Consider the following 12,115-nt stretch of genomic DNA (forward strand, 5'->3'; position numbering starts at 1 on the left):
CGAAACTGCATCTCTCCTCGCTCCATGTGCAGTGAAAGATACAACAGACATGAAATAAACAAACTGCTGCCGCATAAATATTGCACCCGTTTCTAGCACTGGATTTATTGCACAGCGTGATGATGGAGAAAGTAAACGTTGTCACTGATGTGTATTAGTAAAGTGCTCAAGAAATGTCAACAGTTGAATGTTGGTTAAAATGACTTGGTCCCTCACACGGCTTTCACAACGCTCCTGGATTCTACCAGCTCTGAGTCCGGACACACTGGTCTGAACAGAGCAACATCTTCATGTGAACATGGTCTTCATCACCATCACGGTGTACAAAACGCCGTCTTCACTCAATAACTAGAGGAACAGTAATGGAGACGGGGCTAATGCCACAACTTCCACATAGCAACAACAGCAATCGCTTACAAAACCCCTCATCCACAATTAACCCCCCCTCCCCCAACATACACACTTAAAAACTGCATATTAAATTTGTCTTTTGCATTTATTTATCAAAGTACCAGACAAATAAAAACAAGTTGTGTATGTAAGTACAAATGAACAATAGAATTATTACAGTAGATGTGCTCGTTAGGTTTTTGCTGCAAGGTACACGTACGAACAAACCGTATGAAATTATTATAGAAACGAGTTCCGTCTGTCCGTCCCGTCACATTCTCGTTTCTGGGCCATATCTTTAAAACTACTGAAGATATCTTCATGAAACTTTGTATACATATCGAGCAACATGTGAACTGGTGCCTTTTTGCTATTTTGGATTTTTCAAATTTTTACATAATAAATAGATTTCTAAGAGCAGTGTTCGTTTCTGGAGTATATATCCAAAACTATTGATACGGATTTGAAACTTGGTGTACGTGTTAACGAGGTGATGTAGATGTGCCTTTTCATACTGAGACATTTGAGAAATTTTAATTTTTCATGTTTCCATGGAAACAAGTTCAGACTTGGTCTTGGGGGTAGTTTTTGTTTCTGGAGCAGAACTTGAAAACTGAGTGGTTTGGTCTTGAAAGTTGGTATATGTGTTGATTCAGTAATATATGGACCCTTTTCATGTGACGTCATGACAAACGCGGCCGCCATTTTGGACATGTACTACCTGTAGTTTACCACAGCCAACACTGAGGAACGGCAGCAAAGAAAGTTTTTACTTTCAGCAAGACTTCCATCATGCCACTATATTGTTGTGCACCTGGATGTAGTAACCATCAACAAACAAGGCAAGGTTTATAATTTTATCAGATCCTGACGGAGAAGATGGATAGCGGCCATTAACAGATTGGCAGCCCTCTGCATACTTCGGCCGGAGCACTCTGGGAGCAAGCCGGAGCGCGCTGCTTAATTTGAGGGGGAGCAAGCTGGAGCGCGCTCCGGAACCTCGGCCGGAGCACTCCGGGAGCAAGCCGGAGTGCGCTGCTTAATTTGAGGGGGAGCAAGCCGGAGCGCGCTCCGGAACCTCGGCCGGAGCACTCCTGGAGCAAGCCGGAGCATGCTCCAGGACCTCGGACGTTGGTGTGTATGGCGATTGGGTTTTTAACCACATGGGTATACAGATCATGTGGGCCGAAGTCAGGTAAAGACGAGGGCTTCGTGTACTTCCGTACGTCAGTGAATAATCCTGGTGGAAGCAGGTAAACGTCGTTCTCCAAGCCTGCTAACCTCAATTTTTGCAAATACCTCTCCCTCTGCTCGCCCTGTAAATGCCCTACGTCGCTGGATAGTGAAGGTGTTTTCTGCATCTCGCTCCTTTTTCTTTTATGTTTTTCGTTTGTCGCCTTCCTCGCATTCAAACTGATTCGAGCTGAAGTCCACTACATGTCCAAAATGGCGGTCGCGTTTACGAAGGTCATGTGACTGAAAAGGGTCTATAGAGGATGTTGGGTTTCTTTATTAGTCTCCACCAAGGAGAAATTTGTCTTGGAGACAGGGTGGTTGCAAAACCATAAGACAAAACACCAAAAAAAAACCCCAGATAAAATTAACGTACAATACGTTACCAGTGAGACATACAAAAGACAGGGATAGGTGTAAGGTACAGAGACATTGGATGTCCTAACCCACTGCCCCGGTCCCATCAAATCCATACCAGCACTCCCATCACCCCCCACCCCACAGCACCACCCCATCCACCAACCATAAACACATTCATACTATAATAAATATCTAAATTTACATTCATTCCATAATTTAAGATATCAAATCAAATCAAATCAAGTTTATTTGTACAGCGCTTTTAACAATAAACATTGTCGCAAAGCAGCTTTACAGAATTTGAACGACTTAAAACATGAGCTAATTTTATCCCTAATCTATCCCCAATGAGCAAGCCTGTGGCGACGGTGGCAAGGAAAAACTCCCTCAGACGACATGAGGAAGAAACCTCGAGAGGAACCAGACTCAAAAGGGAACCCATCCTCATTTGGGCAACAACAGACAGCCTGACTATAATATTAACAGTTTTAACAGGTATAACCCTCAACTGTCCTCATGGGGCCGTCCTTCACAGGAGTGGGGCGATAAAACTCCGACCAGACACAGGGCACCAGGATGGATCAAGCAGGTCCGAGGGGCAGAAGAGGCCAGCATCTCAATCCCAGGATCAACATGTAACTCAGAGGGACAGATGGGGGGGGGGAGGGGGGGGGAGAAAGACAAGGATTCATTCATACATACCCTCCACCCAGCTAACACCCTCAGTCATTACTTCATTTCATCACCAACTGCGGTACAATCCCTAACTAAAGAGGTCCATTTTGTCCCACTCAATCCATTCCTTCCCTGTTTATTCAGTAGTTTAATAGACTGGAGTATGAAAGAATGTTTGTAACGATTGTGTTTACACAGAGGGAGTCTAAATCTCCTCCCAGAGTTCAAAAGGATATATTCTCCATTCAGTACATGATCACAATCTGATGCAATGACATTTGCCTGTCTAATAGTGGCCTGCTCAAAGAGCTCCTGTGGGTTAAGGGGGGGCGTCACCCCCATAATCCTGCCTGCAGTTTTGATGAGGCTTGAGATTTCCGCCCTGTGCTTTACTGTTAAATTGCCAAACCAGCAGGTAATGCCATAACGAAGAACAGACTCAATTGTGGCTCTGTAGAAAATTGTTTTTACATACTCCAAAGACTGAGTCTGTGCAGAAAATGAAGACGCTGATGGATTCTAGTACAGAGCAATTCCAGCGTTATGGATGTGACATTTGGACTCAAAATGGCAACAACTGACCTAGTTAATTTTTATTCCTTTCCAGTATTTTAAAATTTGTTGTATATTTTTAAGACCTCTCATATTGGAGAAGTCATGGGAAAAAAATAATTCCCATAGTACATTTAGAACTCTAGAAAATGCCAAAAAAGACATGCGTTATGGATGTGACGGAAAAAATACCCCATTTCCAGGGTGACTACACATATTCATCAAACTCTGTGAAATTGCAAACATAATATCCAAATGCAGGCATGCATTTAATAAAGGAGTCTTAGCTGAAAATAAAAAAAGCCTTTGTTTAAAATATTTTCTATTTCAAGCAGAATCTAGGAAGAAAAAATCAGCGTTATGGATGTGACATAATTCCGTTATGGATGTGACGCATCTGAAATAGACATGGCATATGTTTAGAAAATCAGCAATTTAACCACCATAACCCTTTGAAAAACTCTCTAAATATCAGCTAAAACTATCAAAGTTCTTAAATAATATTTAGGATGGCTATTGTTTTGCTGTTTTGTGGATTTTAGCATACATTTATGTGGCTTGTGGCAATAATATAGAATTGTACATGATCAAAGTTGATTTTAGCTTGGGTTTTACATTATAAGAAAGACTGACAGTGACATATTAGGTTGGTTACAAATTGGTTCAACTTATTCACATCTGTAAAATACAGGCCTAGGTGAGATCTCTGGGAGTGGTTTTGATGTATTACATGTTGCTTTATTTTTGCATGGTGAGGTTGACATTTACATGGAATTGCCCTACAAACATTAGTCACCTGGGTGCGCCAGCTGAGGTCGCTGTCTATATGCACCCGCAGGTACTTAAAAGTACTCACCTGATCAATGGCCTGGCCATGTATAGCCACTGTGCCCTGGCCACAGAGGGATTTGGGATCTAGCACCATCTCTGCTGTCTTTTTTGTGTTAATATGTAAGAAATGTGAATCACACCAATTAACAAACTTATCTACTGCTGTTTGGTGAATGTTCAAATCACCATGTTTAGTGAGGAGGCTAAGAATAAGAGTATCATCTGAGAATTTAACAATGTACTGATTTGGCCCAGGACTCACACAATCATTGGTGTACAAGGTGAACAAAAAAGGTGAGCTGACGCAACCCTGGGGCGCGCCGATACTGCGTAACGTCATATCAGACAACGTAGAATTAAACTTGACCTGTTGTGGCCTATTTGATAAGAAGGAATAATACCACCTAATTAAAAACAGATTTACATTCAGCTGATTTTAACTTTTCAAGAAGAATGTGTGGCTGGATAAGATTAAAAGCAGAACTAAAATCAACAAAATATCCGTTTGTAGGCAAACTGATATTTGTCAAGAGCAGGTTGCACATCTGTGCGAAGTTTCCCTATCATTATTTTCTCAAATGATTTAAAAACGTTTGAGGTGATGGTCACGGGCCGGTAGTCATTATCCTCTTGAGGACTAGCCTTTTTAGGAATGGGTAAAATAATGGAAGTCCTCCATAGCTTTGGTATACTATAGGAGTCAATAGATAACTGAAATAGTTTTTGCCAAGCTGGAGATAATTCGTCCGCAAAAGACTTCAGGATAAAGGCAGACAAGCCATCTGGCCCTGTAGCTTTCTTAGTATTAAAGGATATGGGACATGAAACATAAATGCATGCTATATCGGTTTCTTTCCATTAAAAGTATGAATTAATTGCATCAACAAATACAAAATCTATTAAATTCAGCAAAATCGTTATTCGTGATGATTATATGGCATTTCTGCTCGACTTCCGATATGCATTTTCTACAACCGGAAGAGCCACTGTCACGTGATCATACGTCACAAAAACTTTTGGGCACAGCACAAGCGGGTAGATGAATGGAGAAGTGGATGACAAGAAAATTGTTTTTATAGTCTTTAAAGTACATTGGACATCATACATTGGGCATCATGGTGTATTGTGCTGCTTATGGTTGCAATAATTCCAATGAGAAATGCCCTGGAGTAAGTTTCTTTTGCATTCCCCAAGGACCCGAAGCTGAGGAAAGTGTGGGCTCACTACTGCCGTAGAGAAAACTTTGCAGCTACTGTTTCCCACAAACTGTGTTCAGACCATTTCACAGAGGATTCTTTCAACTTTAATACTCAGGTACTGAGCGATATTAATTGCCAAGCCAAATTTAAGAGGCTACTTAAAGATGGAGCCGTTCCCAACGTCCCAATTCAGGAACAAGATGGCGGAGTGAAACCAGAAGTGCTACGGCTACCACGAGGTGCATTTGCTAAGCGTCTGAAAGCCGAGATAAGGATTAGTATTATAATTTTGGGTGTATCAATTATTGATCATAATTCTGACTCATTTACTCTCTGTCCTTTGTTTACGTACCGAATCGGAGTTGTGGTGAAGTTGTAGAATTTTTTTTTTTTTTTTTTAATTATAATACAATTTTTTTTTCAAATAAAGTGAGACAATCATAAATATTAATTTTTAACTGAAACCCCCACCCTCAAATAATTGGTATTATTTAATATATACGCGATGTGAATTGGCAAACCGGCTGTTTGGTAAGCACTTTTTTTTTTAATTATGCGCGAATAAAACAGAGTTGACATTTCAGTGCAACAATAGATATCGATTATGTTTTCAAAACAATTGAATAATTTTCTGGAGCAACTATACGGATTCCGACATAAACATCGGTGAGGACAATAGGCCGTATAGCCGGGTTCATGGAGGCAGTGATAGCGCCATAATATACAGGGCCTAACATTCCTACAACTGTAGAGACAGTCAAGAAATCCTGTAACATTAATGGACATTTAAATGTTAGGTTGGTAAGTTTGTTTAACTTAATTTTCATCTCTTTCGCCAAACGGCGTAGTGTTGTTGGCTGTGTGATGGCGTTTCACCATTTTGAATGTTTTCATCTCGGACTCGAAGCATTGTATCTCAATCAATCTCGAAAAATATCAGCCAAAAAAAAAAACTAGCTTGCAACGGACTTTAGCTAGATCTATGATGAACTTTCAATGTATGATACAAAAATACTTCTTTCAACAGATCATTAGCCTTTGAGCAGAATTGTTTTTAACTTACCAGGAAGTGTTATCGAGCCGACCGCTTTCAGTTTCATGGGGATTGAATGAACTCTCACTCTCAGAATCATCTGACCCGTCAGAGTAAAGACAAGATCCATGTTCATGTGAATTTCCAGCTATCGGTTCGAATTGATAGGGTCTAACTTCACGTCTCTGTGAAACATCGGGAATGTCACTGTCGATGGTGTCCATTTCGGTAACCTGTTTACTTTAGATTCCCAAGCGCTGGCTCCTTGGAAAGTTTTTGTTACGTCACGGGTCACGTGACCACCTAGCTCATTAACGAATCCTTGTTTTATGCTGATGTATAAAAAAACTTGAATAATGTGATTTTCACATTTTTGACGCCCTGCAGTGATTTAGATGGCATTTCTTATGTCCTTTATACATAATTATACCCAGGTAAAAATCCATGTCCCATATCCTTTAATACGTTTAAACATTATAACTACCGTTTCCAGCTGAATTTCAATCCTATGCGCATTGAGGTCACACACCACATTTTTCAAAACATCGGCACATTCTGCACTATTGTCCACATTGAAACGCATGTAAAAATTCAGTTTGTTTGCCCTAGCCCTTTCATTGAGAGCAGACAAGGGCTTCCTTTTTGCAGTCATATGTCATTTGTCTGATCGAGTCCCACAACTTCTTTGCATTGCATTCCGCCAAGTCTTGTTCTGCGCGCTCCTTGTGTTGCCGCCGTGCTGTTCTTATGTGAAAGTTCAGATCCTTTTGGGCCGCTCGAATTGCAACCTTATCCCCCACCTTAATAGCAGCTTTTTTTCTTTTGATACACTGGTTAATGTCGTTTGTTAAAATACGGTTTGTTGTTAGGATACCGTTTAACAGTTTTGGACGGTATAACAGCATCAATACAAAAGTTGATATAATCAGTGATAGTGCAACGGAATCTATGTCCGTGTCTTTGAGGAAAACGTCCCAGTCAGTGCTGAGAAAGCATCCCTTTAATTCCTCCGATTTTTCACTTGTCCATAGCTTAATCGTGTGTATTTCGGGTTTAGTTGATTTGAATACAGAGCGGTATGTGGGGAGCAGGTGAATTACGTTATGATCAGAGTCCTTAAGTGATGGTCTGGCTTTGGCAGTGTAAGCCTGTTTAACATTGCCATAGCATTTGTCCAGTAGTGTCTCATTTCTGGTATTGCACTTAACATATTGGTCAAAGCCCGGAAGTATTTGAATGCAATGATTGAAATCACCCCGTATGAACATTGGGGCATCAGGCTTACTTTGTAAGTGACGATGGACACAGTCAGCAATTAAGTTTGCAGCTCTGCCTGCGTTCCCACTGGGAGGGACGTACACAACGCAAATAAACAAGTTGCTGAATTCTCTGGGGAGATGTGGTCGCAGGGTCACGCACAAGTTCTAAATCAGGTGTGCATATTTTATCTCTCACAGCAAAGTTTTGGCACCAACTGTCCTTTATATACAGGCACACACCCCCGCCATGAAGTTTGCCAGAGTTTGCGTTCCTGTCCAAACACACATGTGAAAAACCCTCGATTTGAATATAGTGATCAGGAATATCATTTGTGAACCAAGTCTCTGTAAAAGCCATAACGCCAGACTCACGGTACTCGTACCTAATCTGGACCCGGGTGCAACATCGCGCAAACCCCCCCCCAAAAAAAACCCACCAGTCTAAATCAGGACAACCATCACATAACTATAACATTTTATATTAACTATTTTAACTAAATGGGCTATAATAAATAAGCCTGCAGGCAGCCACGGCGGGCTGCCTCAGAAAAGTAACCATTCAATGACAACTGAAAGCCTGCAGCCACGGCGGGCTGCCTTAAAAAGTAACCATTTGTCCTACCTTAAAACTCATTTTGCATTTTCTGCCTCCTTTTTTGTATTTTCAACCCTCCATTTATTTTCTTTCCTTTTCTGAAAACCCGATTTGTGTCCAGACATTGTTCTGCTACCAACGAACTAACTCGTCAGGTCTCGTCTTTCGAGCCCGCGATGATTCCCGTGGGAAGGGCAACAATTGATACATTTTTACAAACAGCCAATAGGGAGGTTGCATCGTTCAGGCTCTTCTTTGCTCAGACACTCAGTAATTCACTTATCACATGGAGACGTGATAGCAGTCCACCTTCCCACTCTCTCCATTCAGTCAGCGAACATCACACAGGAAGTGAACCCCAGCAGGTCATAGTAACTTGCGCAGGAGAAGAATGGCTATTTTATTTGTAGGCTACGGAAACTTTGAGGAACGAAATAAAAACCGGTATTAACCGGTTACCATTATTTTTAATAAGCGTTTCTGTTCCGGAACATAAAAAATAATAAAGTTTCTGGTTTCGTTTCTGTTCCATGTGAAATAGAAAAAGTTCCCGGTTTTCGTTCCTTGAACCGGTTCAAAGCCCTGGAAAATACCCCATCTACATCGCGCGATTACTTGTCTAAGTTTGTTCAGCATCTTGAAGGTGACGTGAGTCAGCGTTACGTGGAAAAGTGTTCCAGGTTGGGGATTGCAGATCCGTACAACTTGCCGCAATCCTTGTTCAGGGAAATTCGGAGCTGCGGTGCTGGCGATTTGCCCGATCTGGCCTACCACGACATTTACAATTTTCTTGTGAATCGTGTTACACTGGCAAAGCCCTCAAAGCTTACAAGAGCCTGGAAGCTTATAAATATTTTGTTGCGGGATGGGTATCTCAACTACACCTCTGGAAGGTACCGAAGAAGAATGTCTACTTGATAACCTCACGGGTAAGTGGCATTAAGACGTTTATCATAGAGACTATGCAGGACGTTTTGTCTTAATGTTCGAAATTTAAACTCAGTTCCAGATAACGACAGGGTTGTAAATATGTATGTTTTTGTCTGAAAAACAGTAAATCAGAAAGCTGCGCACGTGTGTGCAGATTTCTGATTTACTGTTTTCTTCTCATCCTTCCAAGTTCTAAATAATATTTTGAAAAGACCCCAATGGTCCAATAAAGTGTGCAGTGACTAAAAATAACCAGTAGGCCTACAGAAAAATTCAAGTTCTCGTAACTTGTCATATTATGCATTTTTACTTCAGGTTGCCCATTCCCAGGCTTTGTCAGCTGCCCCACTCAGACCTTGGGTAGCTACAGACACCACTGGAGAGGTTCTGTCAGCCCACTGCACATGTATGGCAGGCTTAGGGGAAAGCTGCAGCCACCCTCTTTTCTGTTGAGGCAGCTGTCAAGATTGCAAAGGAGACATCCTGCACATCCCTTCCCTGTGCCTGGTCCAACACATCTGGGGCCAAGATTGATTATGTAGAAGGCTGCAGCATAGATTTTACCAGCCCCCAAAGGAAAAAGGTCAAATTACACAAGACAGTGTCTCCAGCAACAAGCACTTCCAAGGATATCCCTTTTGCCAACATCTGATGATAAACAGTCCCTGTATGACAGCATTCATGCAACTGGAGTCAAATCTGCAGTCTTGTCACTGGTCCCCAAATATTCAAAGACATTCATACCAAAAGCAGTGGCAGCATCATTACCTGAATTATACCAGGAGACATTTGAGCAGCTCACCCGCCAAGAGCTACATGACAAGTGTGAAGAGGTCTTCACTACCCTTCAAGTTTCACAGGAACAGGTAACTGAACTTGAAATCAAATATTTTTAATATAAATAAACATCATTCTGCTCTCCCCACAGTATTACTTTAAAAGTTTCCCCTTGAATCAACTTAAATATGGGGCCAGATAACATGAAATTATATTCTCTCTGTAGTATAAATAAACACAGCTATCTGATCTCAGTGTAACTTAAGCTCAACTGTTAAAAGTTTAAATTTATTGTATGACAATGGCTATGATCAACAAAGCATCCTTCATTAACTAAAATTCTTACGTGGTAAACTTTTAATGCTACGGAAATGGTACCCTACACTTTTTAAGTCTCTTGCTCGATTACAGGCAGCAGTGATCGAGCGAGAGACCCGAGAACAAACGAAGTGCAAGATCTGGTATCAACAGAGGGCAGGACAGATCACTGCATCACTGTTCAAAGCTGCCACATGCACAGATCCACACAACCCGTCTGTCTCGCTGATCAAGCAGATCTGCTATCCAGGGGCTCTCTCATTCCAAACAACAGCAACGCGGTGGGTTATAAGTTCTACATAAGACTCAATTATACCAGAAGTAACAAAAAAACAAATTTGAGTAAATTAACACACAAACATCAGACGTATGTATACACTTTGTCACACGCGTTTAATGATACCAAGCCGAAGAAAAATGAAAAAACATATTTTCAGATGCACCTAAGGACACTGATGCAAACAACACCAGGACTGTTTTGTTCTACAATTCTAGTAAATGCCTGTCACTAAATGCAGTTGTTCCTTCCCTCACAGATGGGGATGCGATCATGAGGAACAAGCCCGTGATATGTATCAGGAGTACATTGCCCTCAACCACCAAAATGTAGAGGTGACAACAGCTGGGTTACACCTACATCCTGATTACCCATTCCTTGGAGCATCCCCAGATGGTCTTGTGCAGTGTGACTGCTGTGGCAGAGGAGTGCTTGAGATTAAGTGTCCATTCTGCTTGACCAAAAAGGACATTTATGCAGCAGCAGAGGACAAACAGTTTTGTCTCAAGAATGACAGTGGCACACTCCGGCTCAACCACCGCCATAAATTTTACCACCAAGTCCAGCTACAGCTACTTCTTGCTGGAGCCAGATACTGTGACTTCATGGTGTGGGCAGAAGTGGCTGGAAGTGATGACAACGGAATCTACCTGGAGAGGATAGAACCGGACAGGACATTTACAGAACAAGCAGCTGTTAAACCGAAACTCTTCTTTGTGCAGTCTATCTTACCAGAACTGGTTAGTAAGTGGTTCAGTAGGAAGCAACACCTCACACAGGATAAGAATGCAGATGAACCAGACAGTACGCCTTGCTACTGCAAAGATGACACTGTGGCTAGCTCGCTCATTATATGCAAGTCTGGATTTTGTCAGATTAAGTGCTTCCATCAAGTATGCATAGGATTAAAAAAAAAATCCCCCAAAACGTAAATGGTTCTGCCCAGACTGCAGAACCATAAGCCGCCAGACCAAAAAGTGAGGTCAGTCGAATGGTACGACTGATTCAGACAGGTTAGTCAGGGCACAGCTAACGCGTACGATTTTGTCCAATGTTGTTAGTCCATACCGGTCACTTTGTAAATAGGTAATGGGTATTTTTGATTCCAGTATTGTGTACTTCTGTCTGGTAAGTCCAATGACCCGTTCAACATGTATACGAAGCGAGGCCAGTGCTCTGGTGCTTTCAGTGTCCAGTGGACTTAACTGCTGCTTCCCTTTTGTGAATGCCGGAATCTGAAGACGTGCATTGTAAAGACCTATTGAGTCTTCAATATCAAACCCTCTGTCAGCTAGAATCACATCTCCAGGAAGCAAGTTGTTCAAAAAGCCACAGTTGTTGATGTGCTTGTCACTTGTGCGACCACCCCAGCCTTTTGAAATGATCACTCCCTGGGCAGGGCTCAAAATTAACTTTTTTTTCTTTGTGTCCCCCAGTGGTCCCGAATTCTGTGTTGCATTGTCCCGAATGGAAGCAATAGTGTCCCCATTTTTTTCCTCTCTGAAATAACCAGTGGTTAATATCATATGAAGTTACTATTATATTTGTAACTATGCGATTTTGAACCCTTTATCATTTTTACAATAAGTCACAAGACACAAACGACACATGTCCTATACATCATCTACTTCAAAATTACAGTTATTGCATTTTCAGTTTATTAAACTTTGGCGATCTCACTGTATG

General features: G+C 41.5%; 1 protein-coding gene across 5 annotated transcripts in view; it reads left to right on the forward strand.

Moving 5' to 3' along the window:
* The window catches only part of LOC132883543 (uncharacterized), a 95,727-nt gene that overhangs the window by 72,107 nt on the left and 11,505 nt on the right, over positions 1–12,115 (forward strand). For 2 of the 5 annotated variants that reach the window (XR_009654360.1, XR_009654361.1), the window contains exons 5-6: positions 9,373–9,923; positions 10,246–10,330. The exons of 2 other annotated variants lie outside the window; for them this stretch is intronic. The gene's annotated coding sequence lies outside the window, so the exon portion shown is untranslated. Of the gene's footprint in view, positions 1–9,372; positions 9,924–10,245; positions 10,434–10,688; positions 11,170–12,115 lie in introns of those variants that run through there. One more of the 5 variants, XR_009654362.1, reaches the window with a different exon arrangement.

Source organism: Neoarius graeffei, chromosome 1, assembly GCF_027579695.1.
Source record: "Neoarius graeffei isolate fNeoGra1 chromosome 1, fNeoGra1.pri, whole genome shotgun sequence".
Lineage (NCBI taxonomy): Eukaryota > Metazoa > Chordata > Actinopteri > Siluriformes > Ariidae > Neoarius > Neoarius graeffei.